This window comes from Phocoena phocoena, chromosome 4 (genome assembly GCF_963924675.1).
Source record: "Phocoena phocoena chromosome 4, mPhoPho1.1, whole genome shotgun sequence".
In the NCBI taxonomy this organism is placed as follows: Eukaryota; Metazoa; Chordata; class Mammalia; order Artiodactyla; family Phocoenidae; genus Phocoena; species Phocoena phocoena.
The window spans coordinates 83922010-83948358 of NC_089222.1; the positions used below are offsets into that span (position 1 = coordinate 83922010).

General features: G+C 38.8%; 1 protein-coding gene across 2 annotated transcripts in view; it reads left to right on the forward strand.

Annotated features, from left to right (window-relative positions):
• LSAMP (limbic system associated membrane protein) overlaps nt 1–26349 on the forward strand; it is a 637666-nt gene that overhangs the window by 252328 nt on the left and 358989 nt on the right. The gene's annotated exons all lie outside the window — the stretch shown is intronic.

Sequence of the window (26349 nt, forward strand, 5' to 3'; positions counted from 1 at the left end):
GAGCTGTTCTTTGGACATTTTTAACATCTACCATTCTTTCTAAAAACTTCCACATTTTAGAACACGTGGCCATAGATGCCCCTGATAAGCCCTGAAATACGTCATTGGCTAACTGCAGAAATACCATGCAGGAATTTTGGGACAGTGAGACAGCAAAGAAAGACAAATTCAGAGCAGAGCAGCTAAACCAAGAAACCAGACCACAGAGGAATGAGTTTCATTTCTCAAGCTAAGCTGCCAGTTCACCCCTGGGACTTGGTGAGGCTTGTTAGGATCCAAAAGTTGAGCGGAATCCCTGGTGCAGACACATTTAGGAATTCCAAAAAATGTGAGGTCGTAACAATTCTATTCAGTAACTATTTCATTCACTTCAGGCATTCACAGACTTCCTGAAACCTGTTTATAGACTGTTTCTCAGTGTGTGCCCATTGGAACATGTCATCAGAATCTACTAGGGTGCTGGCTTATTAAAACGCAGATTCGTGGAGATTGGTTCAAGATGGCAGAGTAGAAGGACAGACGCTCACTCCCTCTTACAACAGCACTGGAATAATAACTAACTGCTGAACAATCATCGACAGGAAGACACTGGAACTCACCAGAAAAGATACCCCACATCCAAAGACAAAGGAGAAGCCACAATGAGATGGTAGGTGGGGTGCAGTCACAATAAAATCAAATTCCATAACCACTGGGTGGGTGATTCACCAGCTGGAGAACACTTAAATCACAGAAGTCCACCCACTGGATTGAAGGTTCTGAGCCCCACGTCAGGCTTCCCAACCTGGGGGTCTGGCAAAGGGAGGAGGAATTCCCAGAGAATCAGACTTTCAAGGCTAGAGGGATTTGATTGCAGGACTTCGACAGGACTGGGAGAAACAGAGACTCCACTATTGGAGGGCACACACAAAGTAGCATGCACATCAGGACCCAGGGGAAAGGAGCAGTGACCCCATAGGAGACTGAACCAGGCCTACCTGCTAGAGTTGGATGGTCTCTTGCAGAGGTCGGCGACAGCTGTGGCTCACTGTGGGGACAAGGACATGGGCAGCAGAAGTTCTGGGAAGTAGACCGTGGCATAAGCCCTCCCAGAGTCCGCCATTAGCCCCACCAAGGAGCCCGTGGGCTCTGGTGCTGGGTTGCATCAGGCCAAAAAACCAACAGGGAGGGAACTAAGCCCCACGCATCAGCAGACAAACAGATTCAAGTTTTACAGAGCTCTGACTGCTAGGGCAACACCCAGCTCTACCCACCACCAGTCCCTCCCATCAGGAAGCTTGCACAAGCCTCTTAGATAGCCTCATCCACCAGAGGGCAGACAGCAGAAACAAGAAGAACTACAGTCCTGCAGCCTGTGGAATGAAAACCACATTCACAGAAAAACAGACAAAATGAAAAGGCAGAGGACTATGTACCAGATGAAGGAACAAGATAAAACCCCAGAAAAATAACTAAATGAAGTGGAGATAGGCAACCTTCCAGAAAAAGAATTCAGAATAATAATAGTGAAGATGATCCAGGACCTCGGAAAAAGAATGGAGGCAAACATCGAGAAGATGAAAGAAATGTTTAACAAAGACCTAGAAGAATTAAAGAACAAACACCTAGAAGAATTAAAGAAAAAACAAACAGAGATGAACAATACAATAACTGAAATGAAAAATACACTAGAAGGAATCAATAGCAGAATAACTGAGGCAGAAGAACGGGTAAGTGACCTGGCAGACAGAACGGTAGAATTCACTGCCACAGAACAGAATAAAGAAAAAGGAATGAAAAGAAAGGAAGACAGCCTAAGAGACCTCCGGGACAACATTAAACACACCAACATACGCATTATAGGGGTCCCAGAAGGAGAAGAGAGAGAGAAATGACCTGAGAAAATATTTGAAGAGGTTATAGTTGAAAACTTCCATAACATGGGAAAGGAAATAGCCACGCAAGTACAGGAAGTGTAGAGAGTCCCAGGCAGGATAAACCCAAGGAGAAACATGCCAAGGCATGTAGTAGTTAAACTGACAAAAATTAAAGACAAAGAAAGATTATTAAAAGCAACAAGGGAAAAATGGCAAATAACATACAAGGGAACTCCCATAATGTTAACAGCTGATTTCTCAGCAGAAACTCTCCAAGCCAAAAGGGAGTGGCAAGATATATTTAAAGTGATGAAAAGTAAGAACCTACAACCAAGATTACTCTGCTGGCAAGGATCTCATTCAGATTCTATGGAGATATAAAAAGCTTTACAGACAAGAAAAGCTAAGAGAATTCAGCACCACCAAACCAGCTCTACAACAAATGCTAACAGAACTTCTCTAAGTGGGAAACACAAGAGAGGAAAAGGACATACAAAAACAAACCAAAAACAATTAAGAAAATGGTAATAGGAACATACATATCGAGACTTACCTTAAATGTGAATGGATTAAATGCACCAATCAAAAGACACAGGCTCACTGAATGGATACAAAAACAGGAGCCATATATATGCTGTCTACAAGAGACCCAATTCAGACCTAGGGACACATACAGACTGAAAGTGAGGGGATGGAAAAAGGTATTCCATGCAAATGGAAATCAAAAGAAAGCTGGAGTAGCAATACTCCTATCAGATAAAATAGGTTTTAAAATAAAGAATGTTACACGAGATAAGGAAGGAAACTACATAATGATCAAGAGATCAATCCAAGTAGAATATATAACAATTATAAATATTTATACACCCAACATAGGAGCACCTCAGTACATCAGGCAAATGCTAACAGCTATAAAAGAGGAAATCCACAGTATCACAATAATAGTGGGGGAGTTTAACACCTTAGTTACACCAAAGGACCAATCATCCAGACAGAAAACTGATATGGAAACACAAGTTTTAAATGACACAATAGACCAGATAGATTTAATTGATATTTATAGGACATTCCATCTGAAAAGAGCAGATTACACTTTCTTCTCAAGTGCACATGGAACATTATCTGGGATAGATCACATCTTGGGTCACACATTAAGCCTAGGTAAATTTAAGAAAACTGAAACCATATCAAGCATCTTTTCCAACCACAATGCCATGAGATTAGAAATCAATTACTGAGAAAAAAAACGTAAAAAACACAAACACATGGAGGCTAAACAGTACGTTACTAAATAACCAAGAGATCACTGAAGAAATTAGAGGAAAGCAACAAATACCTAGAGAGAAATGGCAACGAATACACGATGATCCAAAACCTCTGGGATGCAACAAAAACAGTTCTAAGAGGGAAGTTTATAGCAATACAATCCTACCTCACGAAACAAGAAAAATCTCAAACAATATATCCTTACACCTAAAGGAACTAGAGAAAGAAGAACAAACAAAACACAAAGTGAGTAGAAAGAAAGAAATCATAAAGATCAGATCAGAAATAAATGAGATAGAAACAAAGAAACAATAGCAAAGATCAATAAAACTAAAAGCTGGTTCTTTGAGGAGACAAACAAAATTAATAAACCTTTAGCCAGACTTATCAAGACTAAGAGGGAGAGGACTCAAATCAATAAAACTAGAAATGAAAAAGGAGAAGTCATAACGGACACCGCAGAAATACAAAGCATCCTAAGAAACTACTACAAGAAACTCTATGCCAGTAAAATGGACAACCTGGAAGAAGTGGACAAATTCTCAGAAAGGTATAACCTTCCAAGACTGCCAGGAAGAAATAGAAAATATGAACAGACCGATCACAAGCAGTGAAATTGAAACTGTGATTAAAAATCTTCCAACAAGCAAAAGTTCAGGACCAGATGCCTTCACAGGTGAATTCTATCAAACATTTAGAGACACCCGTCCTTTTCAAACTCTTCCAAAAAACTGCAGAGGAAGGAACACTCCTACACTCATTCTACAAGGCCACCATCACCCTGATACCAAAACCAGACAAAGATACTACCAAAAAAGAAAATACAGACCAATATCACTGATGAATATAGATGCAAAAATCCTCAACAAGATACTAGCAAACAGAATCCAACAACACATTAAAAGGATCATACACCATGATCAAGTGGGATTTATCTCAGTGATGCAAAGATTCTTCAATATACTCAAATCAATCAATGTGATACACCATATTAACAAATTGAAGAATAAAACCATATGATCATCCCAATACATGCAGAAAAAGCTTTTGACAAAATTGAACACCAATTTATGATAAAAGCTCTCCAGAAAGTGGGCACAGAGGGAACCTACCTCAGCATAATGAAGGCTGTATATGAGAAACCCACAGCAAACATCATTCTCCATGGTGAAAAACTGAAAGCATTTCCTCTAAGGTCAGGAACAAGACAAGGATGTCCTCTCTCGCCACTGTTATTCAACATAGTTTTGGAAGTCCTAGCCACAGCAATCAGAGAAGAAAAAGAAATAAAAGGAATACAAATTGGAGAAGAAGTAAATTTGCCACTGTTTGCAGATGACATGATGCTACACTTAGAGAATCCTAAAGATGCCACCAGAAAACTGCTAGAGCTAATCAATGAATTTGGTAAAGTTGCAGGATACAAAATTAATGCACAGAAATCTTTGCATTCCTATACACTGACGATGAAAAATCTGAAAGAGAAATTAAGGAAACACTCCCATTTACCATTGCAACAAAAAGAATAAAATACCTAAGAATAAGCCTACCTAGGGAGACAAAAGTTTATAGTTTTCTGTATGCAGAAAACTATAAGACACTGATGAAAGAAATTAAAAATGATACAAACAGATGGAGAGATATACCATGTTTTTGGATTGGAAGAATCAATATTGTGAAAATGACTATACTACCCAAAGCAATCTACAGATCCAATGCAATCCCTATCAAATTACCACTGGCATTTTTTACAGAACTAGAACAAAAAATCTTAAAATTTGTATGGAGACCCAAAAGACCCTGAATAGCCAAAGCACTCTTGAGTGGAAAAAACAGAGTTGGAGGAATCAGACTCCCTGACTTCAGGCTATACTACAAAGCTACAGTAATCAAGATACTATGGTACTGGCACAAAAACAGAAATATAGATCAATAGAACAGGATAGAAAACCCAGAGATAAACCCACACACCTATGGTCAACTAGTCTATGACAAAGGAGGCAAGAATATACAGTGGAGAAAAGACAGTCTCTTCAATAAGTGGTGCTGGGAAAACTGGAAAGCTACATGTAAAAGAATGAAATTAGAATACTTCCTAACACCATACACAAAAATAAACTCAAAATGTATTAAAGACCTGAATGTAAGACCAGACACTATAAAACTCTTGGAGGAAAACATAGGAAGAACACTGTTGGACATAAATCACAGCAAGATCCTTTTTTTTTTTTTTTTTTTTTTTTTTTGCCGTACGCGGGCCTCTCACTGCTGTGACCTCTCCCGTTGTAGAGCACAGGCTCCAGATGCCGCAGGCTCAGCGGCCATGGCTCACGGGCCCAGCCGCTCCGTGGCATGTGGGATCCTCCTGGACCGGGGCACGAAACCACACCCCCTGCATTGGCAGGAGGACTCTCAACCACTGCACCTCCAGGGAAGCCCACAAGATCCTTTTTGACCAACCTGCTAGAGTAATGGAAATAAAACCAAAGATAAACAAGTGGGACCTAATGAAACTTAAAAGCTTTTTCACAGCAAAGGAAACTATAAAGAAGACGAAAAGACGGCCCTCAAAATGGGAAAAATTATTTGCAAATGAATCAGTGGACAAAGGATTAATCTCCAAAATATGTAAACAGCTCAATATCAAAAAGCAAACAATCCAATCAAAAAATGGGCGGAAGAACTAAATAGGCATTTCTCCAAAGTGGACATACAGATGGCCAACAAACACATGAAAAAATGCTCAACATCACTAATTATTAGAGAAATGCAAATCAAAACTACAATGAGGTATCACCTCACACCGGTTAGAATGGGCATCATCAGAAAATCCACAAACAACAAACGGTGGAGAGGGTATGGAGGAAAGGGGACACGCTTGCATGGTTGGTGGGAATGTAAATTGATACAGCCACTATGGAGAACAGTATGGAGGTTCCTTATTAAACTAAAACTAGAACTACCATGTGACCCAGCAGTCCCACTACTGGACATATACTCAGAGAAAACCATAATTCAAAAAGACACATGCACCCCAATGTTCATGGCAGCACTGTTTACAATAGCCAGGTCATGGAAGCAACCTAAATGCCCTTCGACGGACCAATGGATAAAGAAGATGTAGTACATATTTACAATGGAATATTACTCAGCCATAAAAAGGAACGAAATAGGGTCATTTGTAGAGATGTGGATGGACCTAGAGACTGTCATACAGAGTGAAGTAAGTCAGAAAGAGAAAAACAAATATCGTATATTAATGCATATATGTGGAATATTAATGCATACAGATGAACCAGTTTGCAAGGTAGAAACAGAGACACAGATGTAGAGAACAAATGTATGGACACCAAGATGGGAAAGCAGGGGGTGGGGGGGTGATGGTGGGCGATGAATTGGGAAGATTGGTTTAGATATGTATATATTCCACGATATGTATAAAATAGATAACTAATAAGAACCAACGTATTAAAAATGAATACATTTTTAAAAAGATTTAATTAGAATTTTGGAACATAAATAAATAAAGAAAACACAGATTCCTGATTCTCATCCCAAATCCATCGGAACAGTCACTTTGCATGGAATGTAGGAATTTGCATTTTAAGAAGTCCTACAGCTGATTCTTATGCAGTCTAAAGTTTGAGAATGTATGTTTTAGGTGTCCATGGAGCCCAGATAAATCCATGCATCTTAGAAAAATAAATTTGAGGCTTCCTAACAAACTCAGCTATTCCTGCTCCAACCTTAAGCAGTGTTGCCAGATATCCCATATTGAAGCTAGGATGAACACTGCTCCAGGAAAGCCAGTGGTTCTTGATTCTTGTGTTCCACTGAAAGTATAGGAGAAAGGATCTCATTTAACAGGAGCCTCAGAAGGCATCTAGTGGCTTCCCCATTTCCTAGTGCCTTCCCCATTTCCTAGTGCCATCTGAAAGAGTATTCTAAGCTGTTAAGTTCTGTTTACAAAATGTTGTGATCCCATTTATGCCAAAACCCCATCCATAATAACAGAAAATATTACCTACCTTGTAGCTTTCCACTGTCCGTGACACATGCACTTTTCACTGTAACCCTCTGGTTTCGAAATCTGAAGCCAGTGTAGTAAAAAAAAGTGAATGAGCCAGTCCTGTTTATTCCCATTAAAATGCAGGTACATACTGTTTGTTTATCTCCCTCTGGGAACAAGCTGGGAAGCTGCTAGTGTTGGGGAAAATAATAATAAAAAAAAGTCTTAAGTGTTGACTTCACAATTTCAGGGCTTGATAAGTCCTTCTGAGTGTAGCACTCTTTCACTTTTCTCAGCAGGGTATAAGTACTTATAACTTGAAGGTTTTATCTCTGGGCTGCCTCTAATAAAAAAGGGGGAAAAAGAAGGTAAATCTGTCACTCACTGGAAGTATACATGTTTAATTGAGTATCACATATAATTGTTTTAATCTCTTGTGTAACAATTGCACAGTCTAGGAATTTGGGTTGGGGGTAGGGAGATCATCTAGCTGATTTATGAAGATTTATAAAGTAGGACTTTCTTAATGCACTGTGTGTGTATGTGTGTTTGTGTGTGTGTGTGTATGCTTCTACTATTGCACCCGAGTCTCACCCTGGTGATTGGTTTTTAATCTCACATTACTTGATACTCATTCTCTATAGAAACCCTTCTCAGTATTTTTAAACTACGAAATAATATTTCATCCTTTCTTCAGCTTCTTTGTGTCCCCTCTCTTGTATGGGTCAGTGTCTCTTGTACTTAGCATTTACATCTGGTATATCTGAGGTAACCTCGTAGGACAATAAGTAGAGAAGGCAAACTGAGGTTCTGCAATGATAAAAAGGGATATGTGTGCCATGGCTTCTTCCAAAATAATATAGGCCATTTAAAAACCTGTATCAAAATGCCTCTGAACTTTTACCCTGGATCCAAATTGCTTTAGAAGTTTCCTGGCATTAAGGTTACAGGGCTGAGGCTCTGTGACTCTCTGTCTCTGTTGGAGATTTTCTCTGGAACAGAGATGGTTCCAGAGGTCTGAGAAGTAGGTTTTTTCTCTGGGTCTGTGGCAATGCCCAGACAGAATTTTTCCTGAATATGACCAGGGAAACCCTAATTTCTAGTGTTTGCCAGTTTCCATGGTTTCGTACTCCCGTCATGGCCAATTGACTCACCTCTATCCATTCAGGATTTCTTCATGATCCTCAAACTGTCAACATCATTCTCACCTCAGAAATTTTATTATTGTCCCTCCTGATACCAAGATAATTCTTCCCTTATACTGTCGCCTAGTTCTCTCTACCTTATGCCATTCAGACCTCCACTGCAATGTCACCTTCTCAGAGAGGTCTTCACCAACATTAGTTTTTATCCACTTTTTCCTCATAGCACTTATCATGATTTGAAACTGTATGTTGATTTATTTATTATTGGTTTCCTCCACTACAATATAAACTAGGAAATTAGTTGGTTTTCTTCATTATTGTATCTCCAGTACCTAGAATGAAGCTGACATGTAGTAGATATTCAGAAATAATTGTTGAATTAATAAGTAAATTATATGAATAATCAATAGTCATGAGATGGAGACTGCGAAAACTTTGTACAATTTGGGAATATTTTTAACTTTAAATATAACAGGAACTGTCCATTCTACTATGCATTCCCCATTCTGCTTTCATCTTTCTCTCAGTTTCTGTTGAGTATATGTGAGTTTTGTCCATTAGACTGGGAGCCTCTTGGAGGAAGGCACTATTCTCACTTACTTTTGAATTCCCCATGCCTGGAATAGAGTAGAAGCTCGATAAATACGTGCAGACTGAGAGAAAGAACTCACCATATTTTCTGTTTTTCTTATTTTCTGTCTCTCAGGGATGATTAGCAATAAATTTGTAAGTTAGAGTACAAGGGGTCTGTGTGCATCAGTCAGGGCCAGCAAGAACTTGAGAGCCAATAAAGAGACTGTGTTTTGCTCCACAGACAGACTGGAGGGAGACCAGAAAGTTACTGGATGGAGTGAATTTTGGCAGCTGCTAATGAGAAACAGCTGAAATCCCTGAGGTCTCAGAGCAAAGCAGCAGCAGCCCTGAGGATGAACAGATTAATGGCTCCCATGGGAGCTCCAGGAAACATGCAGATGCCAGGCATCCCTAAATATAAGATGTCATATTAGACCTCTATTCAATTGAGCCTCCTATGATAGTCTCAAAGTTAACTATTACTGGGGAGTCTGCCAGAAAAAGGCCTGAGCTTGAGGCTATGGATATTCCTCATCTGCTTTTTCTTATACATAGGTGGATCACTAAATGAGGCAGAGAACTCCTCTAATAAGTGTCCAGAACAGGGAGGGCATTTACAGACATGTGCATACGATGTTTGACATTAGCAAGGACCTCCAACACACTTATAAAGAGACTATTGTTTTTTTGTGATGGGATTATTTGCATTGAAAGAGGTGTACAAAGGTAAGAGTATGACTTCTGTAACTATGTAAGAAAAAATCCAGGTGTGATATACCTTTGGTGTGTGTTAGGAGGTACTGAGAAGGAGCTGTGTACTGGGCAAAGAAGGATGCTGAAGAGTCCAAGGAAAGTTTCCTTAGTAACTTACAGTGTAATAACTATGGAGGAAGAGATTTCCTCTCAAGAGGGAAAGAAATGGAAAGAATACAAAGCTTTCATGTTCTGCTGAGTCCTCGATACTTTGAAAAAATGCACTGCTGACATTTTGAGGCAATGGAAACACCATAGTAATTGAGAAAGAAGAGTGGGGCTAGGGACCAGGCAAAGAAGGAAGGAAAGGCTGCTTTTCTACCCCCTGGTTTTTAGAGAAAGTTAGTACTGAAAAGCACTTTAAAAGCCCTGAAATCTATTCTCTTCATTTTACTTCACATTTCTGGGCCAGGGGTTCCATCTGTAGTGTGCTCAGAGCTACAAAGATGGATATTGGCATTTAGGGCTTGAATTCAGGAGGTCTTGGGTTTCCCCTAAGCCAGTCCACTTTTCACTGTACTTCACTATGATGTCGAGCTAAACTATCACGGTACTACCTACATACAAGTGCAATATGGAGAAAGTGTGAAATGGGCCAAGGAGCTGATGTAGCTATAGAAGATAGGAGGGTTAAGACATTTAGAAGAACTGTGAATATCAGAGAGATCAGCGTAAGGGCATAGGACACCTGCTCACTCTGTTGTATCTTTTATTATCCCAGGGAACATGGTCATTGTTATTCACAAACTTCTCCTCACCCAAAGGTGCCCTTCTCCGTGCCCCCCCCCCCCCCCCCCCGCCGCCGCCGCCCAGGAATACTCTCAGGGATAATAGAACCTTCCTGCTATGCTAACCCAGCTCTGTTCAAAGCCACAGGCTTGAATACGCTCAGATGCACATCCAGCTGATGCAAAGCCTGCTGGCCCAATAGTTTTTCCAGACAGAAGGGTGAAGTCAAATACCATGGAAGAAAAGGCAGGAACAGAGATGGTACTTGAGGTCTTCTGAGAGTAAAGAGAGAGATTATATGGTATAAGAAGCAAGAATGTGGAGAAATGGATTGCAGTCCTGTAATTTCATTGGACTAATTGTGAGCCCTGGAAGTTCGATTTCCTCTTTATGAGATGAGGGGATTTGTCATGATGTCCTAATGGTGCCAACGTGATGTGACTAAATTTATTCAAGAAATAATCCTTATCTTGATTAGGTAAATAGGATTTGATTAATTCCACTCATTAACCACCGCATCTCAGTACCTCCTAGCAGCATGTACCCGTTCTACCTAGCATTTCCCCATTTTCTCCCAACAGAAATGAAAAATGCTCCAGTGTCCCTCATGATAGAGATCAAGCCAAGATCCAAATGCTTTAAAACATAAAACACTCTACAGATGGTTGTGGTTTGCCTCGCAAGTGGGATGGCATTGGTGGGGACAAGATGAGGAGGGGAAAAAGGGAGGGGGGATATAAAGGAGAGGTTCCTTTAAAACATCAAAAAGTCTTTATAGATCTTTTCTGCCCTTTCATAAAGACTTCATCTGGCAGCCAGATTGCATTAATGGTCTGCCTAGAAAGACCCACCCTGGCCTGACATAGCCAGACACACACTCTCCAACTTTGCATTGCTTCTTTGATGCTGTCACATGTTCTTCATTTTCTACATTTCATTCATTCTTTGCCTTTAAGCTATAAGGATAAAAAGTGCCTGGCATTAAAAATATCAGCTTACATTTTTTAAAGGGGCAGACATTTCATGCAGCCTTTGATTTCCTTCTGGGAAAAAAATCATTACTTTTCTTTAAAGGAGAAGCTAGAGAGATTTTTCTGCTTCCTTTTCTCCAATCCCATCCTTCACCCCAACTTGTCTCCGCGAAAGTACTTATACCACCACAGTGAATAAAAAAGCCTGAACATTCACTTACTGCTAAACAACGACAAAAGATAATTAGAATGTTTTAAAGCACTGCACTATACTCAACATCTGTTAAACATTGGTTGAGATAGCTGTTTTTAAAACCAGGTGCTGTTGAGGAGGAAAGATAACCAATAGAGTCTGGTGCTTATAGCCTTTGAAATCTATTAAGAAGGTATGTAGAGAGGTCTGGAACATTGTGTATGAAGGAGAGTATAAACAGAAACAGAGTAAAAACCCTATTTTACAAAGGAAACAGTAATACGAGAGAATTCCTGTGCTTAGAAATATTCACTTAAATAACAAGATGTGGCCATAAGGACATGCTCTAGATTTTCTTGCCAGAATAATGAGCCTGACTTTAACATATGGAGGGACACAGAGAATCTATAAAAGAAGGATAAGTAGTAATACTAAGGGATAAGAGTTGACCAGATATGGAGTGTCTAAATGCACACATTGGGGAAAAAAATAGGAAATGATAAGATTTCCAGATAGGATAAAAGACTACTTCTGCAACAGGTGTTTAGAATTCAAATGAAAAAGAAATGTCTGGAAATGATACTTAGATTTGAATAAGAACTAATGCTGGAGATAATACGTGTAATGTATAAAAACAAAGCAAAACATAAAACCACAAACACTCTTCTAGAGGAAGAGGAAAAATGAAGAAATCTATAACCCAGCTGTTAAACTCCAGGAGCAGAAACCGTGTCAAAATGTGCATTTAAAAAAAAAAAAAATTATGGGGAAGATCTGCAAAGTTAAATTAGCCACAAGAAACCTGAAAACATTTAAAATACCTCATTGGAAATTCATGATAAATTCTTTAGAGGATCAAACAGACCAAGAGCTGGTGAAAGTAAAACAAAACTGAATAACCAGCTAAGTTAAAATATCTGTTGTTGGAAGGAGAAACAAAGGCATCTTTGGGAGAGAAATAAACAATTAGAGGAATTGGATGGTCAACCAACCAGAACAAGCAACAAACACACAAGAAATAAACATAGGAGGATCCCATGAGAGGTACTCAAAATATAATAGTAAAAGTGTTTGTCAAGCAGGTAGCCTAACCCTTGTTAGGAGCCTACCTGAAGCTCAACTAAACCTGTATTACAAGGGACAGAATCTTTTAGGGAATTTGAAGCATTGTTTGAAGGTCAGTGTATGAATAGTGGGCTTAGGAGAAAAAAGGAAAATCAGAAAAACAAATTGAAATATTGGTTTCCTTTATTTATAAAACAGTTCAATAAATCTCTGAGCAGTACCAGTGTTCCATTCAGAATAACTAGATAAAATGATGACAGAATCACTGGCTATCTTACTTCCATACTGGTCTTATAAGTGCCATGTAATCAAAAGACTCAGTAAAACTTACAAATCATCCTTTGTTGAGAGAAAGGCAGCACAGCTTCTATAAATGGAAATAATTTATAGCAAAACTACTAAGATTCCTCTAAATTTACCAAATTTTAAATTAATTTTTTTCAAAATACCTTTAAAAATTCATACTGGGAAAATATTTTGTTCTTTTGATATGGACCAGGATCTTACTTAAAAACAGACAATCAAACATAAAGATAATACACAAAAAATACTTCTTGTGAAAAATCCCAAAGAGGAAATAATTAGTAAATTCTCTCAAATGGTGCCAGTCTTTCCAGGGCTGTGAAATGACACCTCAATGGGAATAAACTGAAAGAAGCTTTCAAGAGAAGCTGTGATTGGTCAGTGAAGGGACACGTGAGACCCAATACAGGCAAGTATAAGGGGCTAACAAGAGTATAACAGGGGGGCTTCCCTGGTGGCGCAGTGGTTGGGAGTCCGCCTGCCGATGCAGGGGACATGGGTTCGTGTCCCGGTCCGGGAAGATCCCACATGCCGCGGCAGCGGCTGGGCCAGTGAGCCATGGCCGCTGAGCCTGCGCGTCCGGAGCCTGTGCCCCACAACGGGAGAGGCCACAGCAGTGAGAGGCCCGCGTTGTTTTCTACTGACAACATCGGAATTTGATGTTAGTAAAATTATCCAGCATCAGAGGGTGTCATCAGATGGGAATTCAAAACTAAACACAACGTAACACTGCTGTTGTTCAGCGAACTGCACATGGCAAAACAGAGCCACAGAAAGTGGAGATTAAGTAATTTAAAGGTCTAAAGGGATGGGAGCCCAGCCTGGAAGGAATGGAACTCAGAAGAGAATTTACTTGAGATCAAACCGTGAAAGTGCCTAGCGAGGACACCATTTGTTAATAGCGCATGATACACCAGCATTATGAGACGCCCCTAGAAATTTGAAGGAGGTAATTTTTAGGACAAATGAAAATATGCTCCACTTTGTCTGGTAGATTTTAAATTTGTAGAACTTTTCAGTCTAGAAGTGGTAGATGCTAAATATATGAATAGCCTAATTAAAGGATGTCTATGTATTCAAGAATGCTAGTTCCAAATGGATTTTAGTGGGAAGTGGAAAAATGTGAATGTTCAAACTTTACTGTAAGGTAGTAAACCATACCCTCTCAGATTCTACTCTTTGGCACCTCTGTCAGTTGCAAAATATTTTCTACTGGCATAGGATTTCACTTTTGTTGTTGCAGGGCTTGAATTCCTAAAGGAGCAGGGGAAAAATATCAAGAGGTCAGATGATCAACACTAGGAAGCTTCAAATATACACTTTGTGAAGGTGATAAGGACTCATTAACAAGTGAGAATATTTTACGTACTTCTTCCTGTCCTATGACAGCCCCTTCTTCAATCTCCAGTCTTTAAATTATGCTATAAATTACTAAAATGGATAATAATTTTGGACATCTCCCTAGCTTTTTAGTGATAAGAAAGCCAACTAAAACAAGAAAAAATGATTTGAACTTTTTCCATAACTTAATAAATGTGATACTGCAATATACATTTGATAGGACATAGGTAGATGAATAGATAGATCATAAGGTTACATGGTTAAAAGGTGCTAGTGGTGTTTCAGGTAAAGTGGAAGGCTAACAGAAAACGGGTTTTGGGAACCAAAAGTCTATTGATTCAGCTCAGCTCTACAAGATTATGTTTGGATTGGTTTCTTTGTAGTCTATATTTCTTCTGTCTCTCTCTTTCTCTCTCCCACGAACACACTCCCACCTTCACTTCTCCCTCTCTTTTTTTTTTTTTTAACTTTTAAAATTTATTTATTTATGGCTGTGTTGCGTCTTCGTTGCTGTGTGTGGGCTTTCTCTAGTTGCGGTGTGCGGGCTTGGGCTTCTCGTGGTGGTGGCTTCTCTTGTTGTGGAGCATGGGCTCTAAGCGCGTGGGCTTCAGTAGTTGTGGCACATGGGCTCAGTAGTTGTGGCTCACAGGCTCTAGAGCACAGACTCAGTAGTTGTGGCGCACAGACTTAGTTGCTCCGCGGCATGTGGGATCTTCCCGGACCAGAGCTCGAACCCATGTCCCCTGCACTGGCAGGCGGATTTTTAACCACTGTGCCACCAGGGAAGTCCCTCGCCCCTCTCTTCTAACACACAGATCTATATTTCAAAATGTTTCCACATGCTGTACATTTACATCTACAAGGATGCCCCTGCAGGTACCTGTGATATGTTCTTCGAACCTCCGCATCAAAAAAGAAACTCTGTCACCCCACATCTCATATTTTAAAGGTACCTCCAAATCCTAATTACCCCAGCTCAAAACATCTGGGTTATTTTTGACATCCCCTTTCTCCTAGTCTCCATACCCAGTTCAGTTACCTGGTCATATTGATTCTATCATCTTGAAATCACCCTCTACTTCTCTTCTCTTTCTCTAAGATTCAGTGTAATGTGGTGATCAAGAGTGCAAGCTCTAGAGTTGACTCCTTGTCTTTCCACTAACTACATCTGTGATCATGGGCAAGTTACTGGACCTCATTGTGCTTCAATTTTCTCATCTGTAAACTAGAAATACAGTAAACTATATTATAGGATTGTGTTCAAGTTTAAATTAGTTGATACACTCAGTGCTCAATAAATTCAGTTGTAATTATGGTGGTGTTGATCATGATGTTGATTTCAGAGCCTTCTAATCTTTCACAATCTTCTAATGGGTCTCTCAGATTCCAGTGTATATTCTCTCAAGTTCAGTCTTCATACTTCTTTCAGAGTTGGCATCCTACAAGCATGTCTGATAATGTTTTGCCTCCTGCTCAAAGCCTTATGGCTTACAGAACGGCTCCCTTTCCTATTAACATGGTATTTAAGGTCCTCTTCTATTAGGACTCTATCAACTCAGTATCCTATCCTATACTTTCTTTCTGATTCTATGTCCATTTCCTTCCCCACCCCAGTGTCCTACTTGTTCTCTCCCAAATGTGTCCTAGATCTTGATATCTCATTATTTTTCTTCTTACTACTATCATTATCAGGGATAGTTTTCCATCCTATCTTTGTCTGTTATAATCCTTTCCAGATCTTCTGGTCAGAAATGTTGTCCATTTACTAAAATCTGAAGATTGTCCCAATATTAATGCTAAAGTCAGCAACTATCATTTACTAAATGAATGCTAACAATGTATCAGGAACTCTGTCTTATAAAGTCAGCACTGTCATTATCACCATTTGCAAGATAAGGAAACTTATGTTCTATAACGTAGAGTAACTTGTTCAAAATCACCCAACCAGGAAGTTGCGAAGACTCAGTTTTATGAGTCCAGAGCCAGTATATGCCCTCACTAACCCATTACACTGCCCTGACAACTGTGTGTGTGTTTATTTCCCATTTAATACTCTCCTCTATTACGCCAAATTAAAATCTTTCCAAGGTCAGTGTCTTACCTGTACATATCTTGTAGCACCACATGTTGTGCCTTCTGCATAATAAGCATGTGATCATGGGGAAGTGAATTGACTTTCCCTGGTACAGTCAAAAGTGGGCGTGGCCATGCTGGGGGTGTGGGATACAACTGTGTTGTGTTTCTTCCGTCTTAAATTCAGGGGTCTCCTTAAAGGGGGCATCCACTTAGGAGTTTAGTTTTACCCCCATTGACTCAATCATCTTACCCTACAAGTCACATGTGGATAGTCCCCAACTTTAAAATAATCAAAGTTAATAGCACACATTTACCTCAGTCTAAAGTCCGGTTCTGGAGTCAAATTTGGAAACTCGAGGGAGATACCGATGAAAAGAAGTGCTGTATTTTATGTACTTGTAAACATTCAGAGACCAACAATTAACCTTATGATTAAGTGTGACTATGGACCCTAACCCATCCTGTGTTCTTTGTCTGTTTATAGATCTCTCTCAGTAAATCAACAATAGTCATTGTGGTAATAAGGACTGAGCCTTTCCTCTTTGTATTACCAGCATATAGCACAGTGCCTGGTATATAAGAAACTCAAGAAAGTATTTTATATTTTATAATTAGAATATTTAAAAATATACATTGCCAAGCTCAATTCCCCCCTCCAAAAACTCCCATTCACTATGTTTAGTGCGGGGACTCAGGCATCTGTATTAACAAATAACAACAACAAAACCCCAGGTGACTAGTGCCTTTTATCTTCATTATGTTTAAAAATGATATTAGGCAAGATTTGTTTCAGATAGTTTTCTTGTCTTCTCTAATTTTTTTCCCTACTCCCTCTTCACACACACAGGAACACCTATGCTGAAAGAATCAGGTGCCACCCCCAGGCATTTCCGTAGCATTTTTTCATAGCACTTGATACCTTATTCTAATTGCTTATTTTAATCAGCAGACTCTTCCATTAGACTGCAGGGGCCGTGAGGGCAGAGACTATTTTCATCTTATTCACTGTCGTATCTCTGCTGCCCTGCACCATGCCTAACATGTATGAAGATACATATATATACACACATACATATATATGTATATATAAAATTTTTAAATGGAATATTTTAATGAACAAATAAATAAGGCAATTAATTTCTAGAAGGTGGTATCTATTTACTTGTAGAAAATATATTTTATGAGAAGAACCCAAGGAATAACTGAAGTAGTAACTCATGGCACTGATATTTGGCTGCATCATTGGCTACAGAGGTTTCATTGAACATTCTTGGAGTTGACTAGTATCTACAAGGTTATTTCCATGGGAAAATGATTTCCAGCTGCTTTAATTAAAAAGAAATTTCAAACAAAACACATTCGGCGCCTGCCTGTACCAAGCAGCGTGGCAATTCTCATTGAAGCTGAAACACAACATGTTCTACTCGTTTTTAATAAAATTTGTAACTTACATTCAACTTTTTTCCATGACTATTCCACAACAATGGTTCCTAAATGCAATCATTGGATAGACTGAAACACAGACACCCAGGGAACTTTACACAAATACAGATTCATAGGTCCTACACAAGGAGATTTTCGTTTGGAAAGTCTGTGGTAGAATCTGCAAATCTAAGGGTTTTTTTTTCTTCCAGTTTTATTGAGATACAATTAACATGCAGTACAGTATAAGCTTAAGATGTACAGCATAATGATTTGACTTATATACATCATGAAATGATTAGCACCGTAATTATAGTGAACATCCATCATCTCATATAGATACAAAATAAAAGAAAAAATTTAAAAATATTTTTCCTTGTGATGACAACTCAGGATTTATTTTAACAGCTTTCATATGTAACATACAGCAGTGTTAATTATACCAATAATGTACATTGCTTTCCTAGTATTTACGTATCTTATAACTGTAAGTGTGTGCATTTTGACCACCTTCATCCAATTTCCCCTCACCCCACTCCCTGCCACTGGTACCAAAAATCTGTTCTATTTTTCTATGGCTTTGTTTGTTTATTTTTTGAAGTATAATTGACCTACAACACTATGTTAGTTCCTGGTGCACAACGTAGTGATTGGTTATTTCTATACGTTACAAAATGTTCACCATGATAAGTCTAGTTACCATCTGTGACTGTACTGCATACATACATAATGCATTATTATTGACTATATTCCTCATGTTTTACATTTCATCACCATGACTCATTTATTTTGTAACTGGAAGTTTGTACATCTTAATTTCCTTTTCCTATTTCACTCATTGCCCCATCCTCCTCCCCCCTGGCAACCACCTGTTTGTTCTCTGCATCTATGACTCCATTTCTATTTTATGTTTGTCCATTTGTTTTGTTTTTTTATATTCCACATACAAGTGAAATCATACAGTATTAGTCTTTCTCTGTCTGATTTGTTTCACTTAGCATAATACCCTCTAGGTTCCTCTGTGTTGTCACAATTGGCATTTTTTTTTTTTTTTTGGAAAAATATCCAGAAGTGGGATTGCTAGATCATATGGGAGTTCTATTTTTAATTTTCTGAGGAACTTCCGTACTGTTTTCAGTAGTGGCTGCACCAATTTACTTTCCCACCAACAGTGCGTGAGGGTTGCCTTTCCTCCACATCCTCGCTAACATATGTTATTTGTTGTCTTTTTGATAATAGCCATTCTGACAAGTGTGAGGTGATATCTCATTGTAGTATTGGTTGGCATTTCCCTGATGATGAGTGACTTTCAGCTTCATGTGCCTGTTGGCCATCTGTATGTCTTTTTGAAAAAACTGTCTATTCAGGTCCTCTGCCCATTTTTTAATTGGGTTGTTTGGTTTTTTGATATTGAGCTGTATGACCTGTTTGTATATTTTGGATATTAACCCCTTATCAGACATATTGTTTCCAAATGTCTTCTCCCATTCATTAGGAGGCCTCTTCATTTTGGCGATAGTTTCCTTTGCTGTGCAAAAGCTTTTTAGTTTTATGCTGTCCCATTTGTTTATTTTTGCTTTTGTTTCCCTAGCTTGAGGAGACATATCCAAAAGAACATTGCTAAGTCCAATGTCAAAGTGTGTACTGCTTATGTTTTCTTCTAGGAGTTTTATAGTTTCAGGTCTTACATTTAAGTCTTTAATACATCTTGAATTAATTTTTTTATTATTTATTTATTTATTTTTTTTTTTTGCGGTACTTGGGCCTCTCAGTGTTGCGGCCTCTGCCGTTGCGGAGACGCGCAGGCTCCGGACGCGCAGGCTCCTGACGCGCAGGCTCAGCGGCCATGGCTCACGGGCCCAGCCGCTCCGCGGCATGTGGGATCCTCCCGGACCGGGTCACGAACCCGCGTCCCCTGCATAGGCAGGCGGACTCTCAACCACTGCGCCACCAGGGAAGCCCCTGAATTTATTTTTGTATATGGTGTGAGAAAGTAGTCCAGTTTGATTCTTTTGCGTGTAACTGTCCAGTTTTCCCAACATCATTTATTGAAGAGGCTGTCTTTTCCCCATTGTATGTTCTTGCCTTCTCCTTAGGAAAGCAGATGCATAGATAGGAAATCAGTCTTGGTTCATAGTAGCTGAGTTTGGGAGTCTGGTGTATGAACAACAGTGGCTCTCTGCCTCAGGATATTGTGTTGAGTAGTAAAAATAATTTGTCTGAAAGTGCTCTGTGAAAGTAAGCAGGCAAAACAAATGTCAAGTATTTAGGAGTATGGTAATGTCTTTACTTTGCATCAGTAGATATCAAATCAACTATTTTAACAACAATTGTGCCAGTTCAAAAATCATCATCAGGGTCCCTTGCATCAACCTTTATATTTGAGGTTGACAACTGGTGAACTATGTGTTGAGTAGCACCTTTCACTCTACTGGAGGGAGCTATCAAAGAAGGTTAAAAATAATGATTCAAATAAGGGTGCTTGAATTATTGGGCAGTGTTATTATTTTTACAGATAAGTTATAAAGGAATGAAGTAGACTAACTAGGAAACTTCTACATAAATGTCAGACAGAGGGTTTAAATAATTATTTGGAGTACAAAACACTATGAAATGTATCTAGGACTCTTCTGATTTTCAGCAGCGCCCATTTGCTGTCTTTTATTTGAAAAAAATCTCTTAATATTCTACAAATCATATTGATAGAATCACTTTACCCATCTTCAGGATGCAGCCACCACTGGGGTAATGAGTAATTAGCAGCTGTTTAACATACCAGAAAACACCACATTGTCACATTATTCTCTCTTCAGATCTTTAAAAGGACTTATAATAATAACAATCATAATAATTATGCGTTTTATTGTGCTGGTTGCTTTGCCTACTTACAGACCAGAGCATAATTCAGTAACAAAACCATGATAACTTTTATAAGTACCAAAGGAATTAGCCCATAAAACTATTGGTCATCAAATCTTGTCATATTTTGTATTTGCTTCTTCTCCTTCATTTCCTCAGCCCTGAGGATGATTAATTTTTTGCATCCTAAGGGGTTTTGCGACCGTTTCTTTGCTATAACAGCCAAAAGTATTCCGAAGTTTCACCATCCATGTTCTTCACCCTCCCAGAACAGCTCTTTCCTTAGCCATGACAGATGTTGAACTCATTTAGTACCATCTCTAATGCTATAGCTTTTAAGAGAAAATATAATACAAACATCTGGGACAAGAAATCTAAATATCCAGATCTTCATGTCTCCAAGTCCTGGTAATGCACTCTCATAGCATCTTGTTTGTTACCTGTCTTTCCCTCATCACAGTTGTAATCTTGTGTTCAATTAAACAGTTATTTGTTTAATGTCTGTCTCCTGTTCCATGTGAGCTCTAAGTTCCTTGATGGCAGGGACTATGTCCATCTAACCCCAGGATATGTCCCCAACAAAAGCATGGTACCTGACACACGTTTATTGTAAGTATCCCTCCTCTCGTGTCCCGGGGACTAAGTATATGGCTGTAATCTTAAAAATACTTGTCATATGAACAAAATGATTGATTGAAAATGAATGCACACCTAGAGATCTGAGCCCCAGCTGTTTGTAATTATGCTATTATAAATATATTATGTGCACTCAGAACAGACACTATTTCTTTGGTCAGGTGGAAGCATGTTATTAAAACAAATTCAACAAAGAGACTGGGAGGTCAAAAGCGTTTTTTGCTAGTAGCAATTGGTTAGGTACAATTTTATCACATTTTTCTGACACTAATATCCTTGGGGACTTACGTTCATCTAAGCAATTGTTCCCCTTTCTAACCACCTCCACCTACTGAAATTTATCTTTCAATGCTCAGGTATCAAGTGTAGATAGGGTTTTCCCCTGGGAGGTGCTCGAGTACAGAAGGTATGCACCCCATTGCTCTTACCAGTGTAATTGTTTGCTGAGCTGAAGAATTCTGTGAGGAAGTACTTTCAGATGCAACTGTTTCCAGGAGATGCCCTGCAAAGGTTTTTGTGGCTTGTGGGAATTGAAGTTGCAGCCTCAAGCAGCAGGAGCAGACAGGAAAAAACCTTGGTCTATAAGTTTTTGTTTTCAACCTGTTTGACTGTACTCTTGGAGAAATTTAAACTATGATGCAAGCATAGGGGTCATTCTTCAGGAAATGGGAGGAGGCCACTGCTGTCAAGAGGCACTTTTTTTTTTTTAAAGTTTAAAAGTTGAGTATCCGAGACCCTTACGGGGATGCAGCATCTTTTCATGAACTATAAAGTGGTTAAAGCAATTTCATAGAACCCCAAGGGTTCAGACTACTTCAGGAGGAGTAGAGTGGAAAGCAAAGTCAGGAAGACCAGACTGCACTTAAAGAAGCTTCAGGTAGGAGGTTTTTATCAAGAAAAAACTTGCAGTTTTATCGAAAGATGCCCAATACCTTGTTTGTTGAATTTTTTTGTTATTATCTATTTTGGAGGCTAAAATAGACAGTCAGAAGAGAAATAGTTTTGGTTTATCTTGGGCACCCTAGTGACAAGAATGTGTTCCTTTTTCACTGGGAGCCTTCTGTAGGGAAGCAGAATATTTGTTACCTGCATTCATCCTAACCCTTCCTAGCACCCCATATGTACCCCTAATCCATCCTGTACTTCCCACTCACTCTACCATTTCCCTGGTTTAGATAATAATGCCCACGTTTATAACCACCTCCTAACTAATCTGCCTACTTTAGCCTCTGCCTTTTTGCATGCATGTGCAAGTATGTACAAGTTCACATAAACACACAGATACGCACAGGACTCTCAGAATGAGTGCCCTTAAAGACAGAGATCACTGTGTACCTACCCTGCTTTCAGTGGTTTTTCATGTAAAATCTAAACTCCTCTCTCCTACTTTCAAAACTCTCCCTTGATTTAACTCCAATATCTCTGATAAAACTTAGTATGATTTGCCGTATATCCTAGCAGCTGTGTTATGGAAGCGTCATCTTCTCCATCTAGATTGTGAATGCCCACAAGTCAGGGGCATTTATTGACTTCCACATTCCTGTGAAAACTAGGACACAATTTTCACATAATAGTTGCTCAGTAGCTACCTGCTGAATGAATGGGTGACTGCTTTTAGGTATTTTGAAGGTGAGCTCATCTAGGCCGTAAGAAAAACTGGTAAAATTGTTACCACCATCCCCTTTTTTTCTCCCTGAGAGATGAATTTTTACAAAATCCTTCAGTGAGATGTATTATACTTCTCATCCCTGGATAATTCTGAAGGAACTGTTTTTATTTTTTTAAATATTCCTCTTTTATTTACACTTTCTCCTGATCTTGTTCATAATGTGGTATTTCACATCGTTTCACATCGTAAAATATACACAAACTCCCTTTGGCCACATTGTAAAAGCTTCCAGGCCTATTTTACAATTACTGAATCTCAAGAGGGCTATATCATGCCTGCCTTACAGGAGACTTCTTATGTATTTATGTTCTTTATAGTATATGGATTCCTATTAACTTTGATCAGAGTGAGGTATCTCCCCTTTGATTTTGAACAAGTTCCTCTTGTCACTTATAAAATGTGACATTCCTTATCCTAAATCTCTGAGACATACTACAATTCAGATATGTCAGCCTTGGGAATTACTGTTCTTTCCTAAAATCAGTGTTACATACAAAGCTACAACACAAGTAAGTACACAAACATTGTATCTTAGAACTGCAATGTACTTCTTGAATCTTATCCCGATGACTCCTAGCATTTGGAAAATACTTCTAAAGATGTTTCCTAATAAGAAAAGCTGCAACTTTTGCCCCCATTGCTTTTGTTATTTTGTATAACTTGGGTTCCAAGTATGATTTTATTTTGGAAAACAGCATTCACAAAACAACAGAATTTCCAAAGTTTAAAAAAAAAATGACGTCAACTATATTAGGGGATGAATACAAAGGTATGGAAACCTGATACTAAACTTAAACAATCCTTCAGATATTAGAAGATTTTTGATACCCATTTCTCACTTTTTTAATGCCCATCTCATCTGAAAGTCACTTATGGAGGCAGAATATTATTACTTTCTTTCACACTCACTTCCCCCTCATCGTATGGTTCAAGATTGTATGAGTATTTACTGAGTCCTTCTATGTACCAGATATTAGACATGTTGCTAGTTCTAACTAGTTCAAGCCTACAAACAAAAACTACATACGCTTCCCACTATAGTCTGAATATTTGTGTCTCCCCGAAATTCTTGGGTTGAAATCCTAATTCACAAAGGTGATGGCATTAGTAGTTGGGGCCTTTGGGAGGCAATTAATGGGAATGGAATTAGTATCCTTATGAAAGAGACCCCAGACAAATTCCTTGTCACCTCCTTAATGTGAGGATGCAAGGAGAAGTCTGTGACCTGGAGGAGGGCCTTCAGCCCACCATGCTGGCACCCTGATCATGGACTTCCAGCCTCCAGAACTGTGGAAAATAAATTTCTGTGGTTTATAAGCCATCCAGTCTTCGGTATTTTGTTGTAACAGCCTGAACCTGAATGGACTTAGACAGTTACCAACCTCATGTACCTTATTATCTAGTGGGTGTTACATTTTGATATCCATCATCTGTCACTAAGGAAGAGACTTTGCTTGCTGTTTGGTTGTTTGGTTGTTTGGGGCATCCTTCATTAATTTGACAGGTAAGATCATGCAGTGGATGTGTCGAGACTGGGCATGATCATGAAATGGAACTAATTGTTCTTAGATATCTGACAGTCTTTGTCAGTGATTCATCGTGTTCCAATTTTAAACATATGTATAGCTGATAAAATTTGTTATAAAGCAGAAGCTAACGCACCATTATAAAGCAATTATACTTCAATAAAGATGTTAAAAAAAATTAAAAAATAAATAAACTTAGAGTGATTACTTCTATACCAGCCCCATACTTAACATTTCTTTCATTTTTCTCTTGTGCATTTTTTTTTTCTGTAAACTTATACCTTCTTACCTCTTTTGAGGGCAAAGATTATTTCTCATCCATCTGTGAATTGTTCCATTTCCTACTGTTTCTAGTGCAATTATTTACACATATAGGGTACTCAATAATATGTCTGAAAATACCAGCTATTGTATTTCTGCATTTCTGACTCTACTGGTGAGGAAAGTGATTGAAATATTGCAGGTTTTTTTTTTTTTTTTAGCCTTATGCCAAGGTCTGTCAAGGTGGAGAACAATTTTTAGCAGGGATATTATATCAGAAATTCATGCATCAAGTAAGGGTTAAACCGGGTGACCTCTAAGCTCCTTCTGCTTCTTAATTTTTTATGATTCTATGTTATTGCAGAGGGGTGCAATTTTATAAACAGAAAAATAAGTTTTCCTTTGGGCGTTAGGCTTTTACATCTTTCAATTTGAAACTTCACTGGCTTTGCTATAACCATTAGCACAGTGTTCTTTTTATTGTACTGTAAGTGCTAGGAAACTTGGCTCTGCTTCTCATCACAGAAATGCCTTCATCATGAGCCAGCCTGCAAAGATGTCTGCTTGCTCTTCTGCGGCACCAACTTTGACCCAGTTTCCCACCTCCTACCCCAGAAAAAGGGCATGATTCTACGACATGTGTGTATGAGGTTCTGTTTGGGCATGCGTGAGTGCTGCCATAGATCTGTTCCCTTGGGCATATACCTCTCATACAGTCATTTAATCAGTGTTTTTTGAGTCCTCCTTGGCTTCCCAGCACTGATCTAGATGCTTTGGTAGAGTCAAAGAAATAAGAGGGTATGTCCTTGGCCTCGCAGAGCATAGTCTAATTGGGGAAACCTAAAAATTAACTAGAGAATGATAATCTCAGATATCGTGAGACAATTTTGATATACTGTGGGAAGTATCATCACATAGGCTAAAGGATGGTTCCAGTGGTGAATTTATTTTTTAAGGAAGAATTCTTGGAGTCTAGACTTTTCCTTATATTGGTGGAGAAGCCATTTGTGGACAGAGGATGGGTGGCATTAGCAGAAAGGCAAGATACAAAAAAATAAGGCCACGTGATGGGGAATAGGTTAAAGCAAAGGATAACACACATAGTCAAATTCAAAGACAATAAGAGAAAGGACAGAGGTGGCTGGGCAATTTTGAAAGGAAATTGATAGAGCTTGTATATGATGAGATATACAGCAGGGAGCCACTCTGCATGATTCGGATTAAATGAATATTGTATTTGAAATAGACTTAGCTATATGTAAAGGAGGACCAGAAAGCTAAGAAAGCCATAAGTCACCTCTTTCATAAGTCAGACACAAAAATCCCCCTATAGTGTAATAAGTTGCTCATTATCCCAGGTGTGGAAGTGAAGGAGAAGTGACAAATATGAGATATGACTGGATTTGATGACCAGTAATTTCATAGCGTATTCTTTTGGTGTTTTATAATGAAGTTATCGTGTTTTCTTTACTGAATAATGCCTCTGGTCTATGAGTAGGGCAGAAGAATGAGCATTATGAAAGACATAGCTATTATGACTGCAATTATTATAAAATCCCCTTAGATTTGAAGAGAGAATAATCATCTTAATGTGTTATTTTGTGGGCCAGTGCTATGTTAAACAGCTATTAGTTTTTACCCTAAGGTGGCTGCGTACTGAAGATGGGTGAAGTGATACCTGGGAATATGGCTTGTA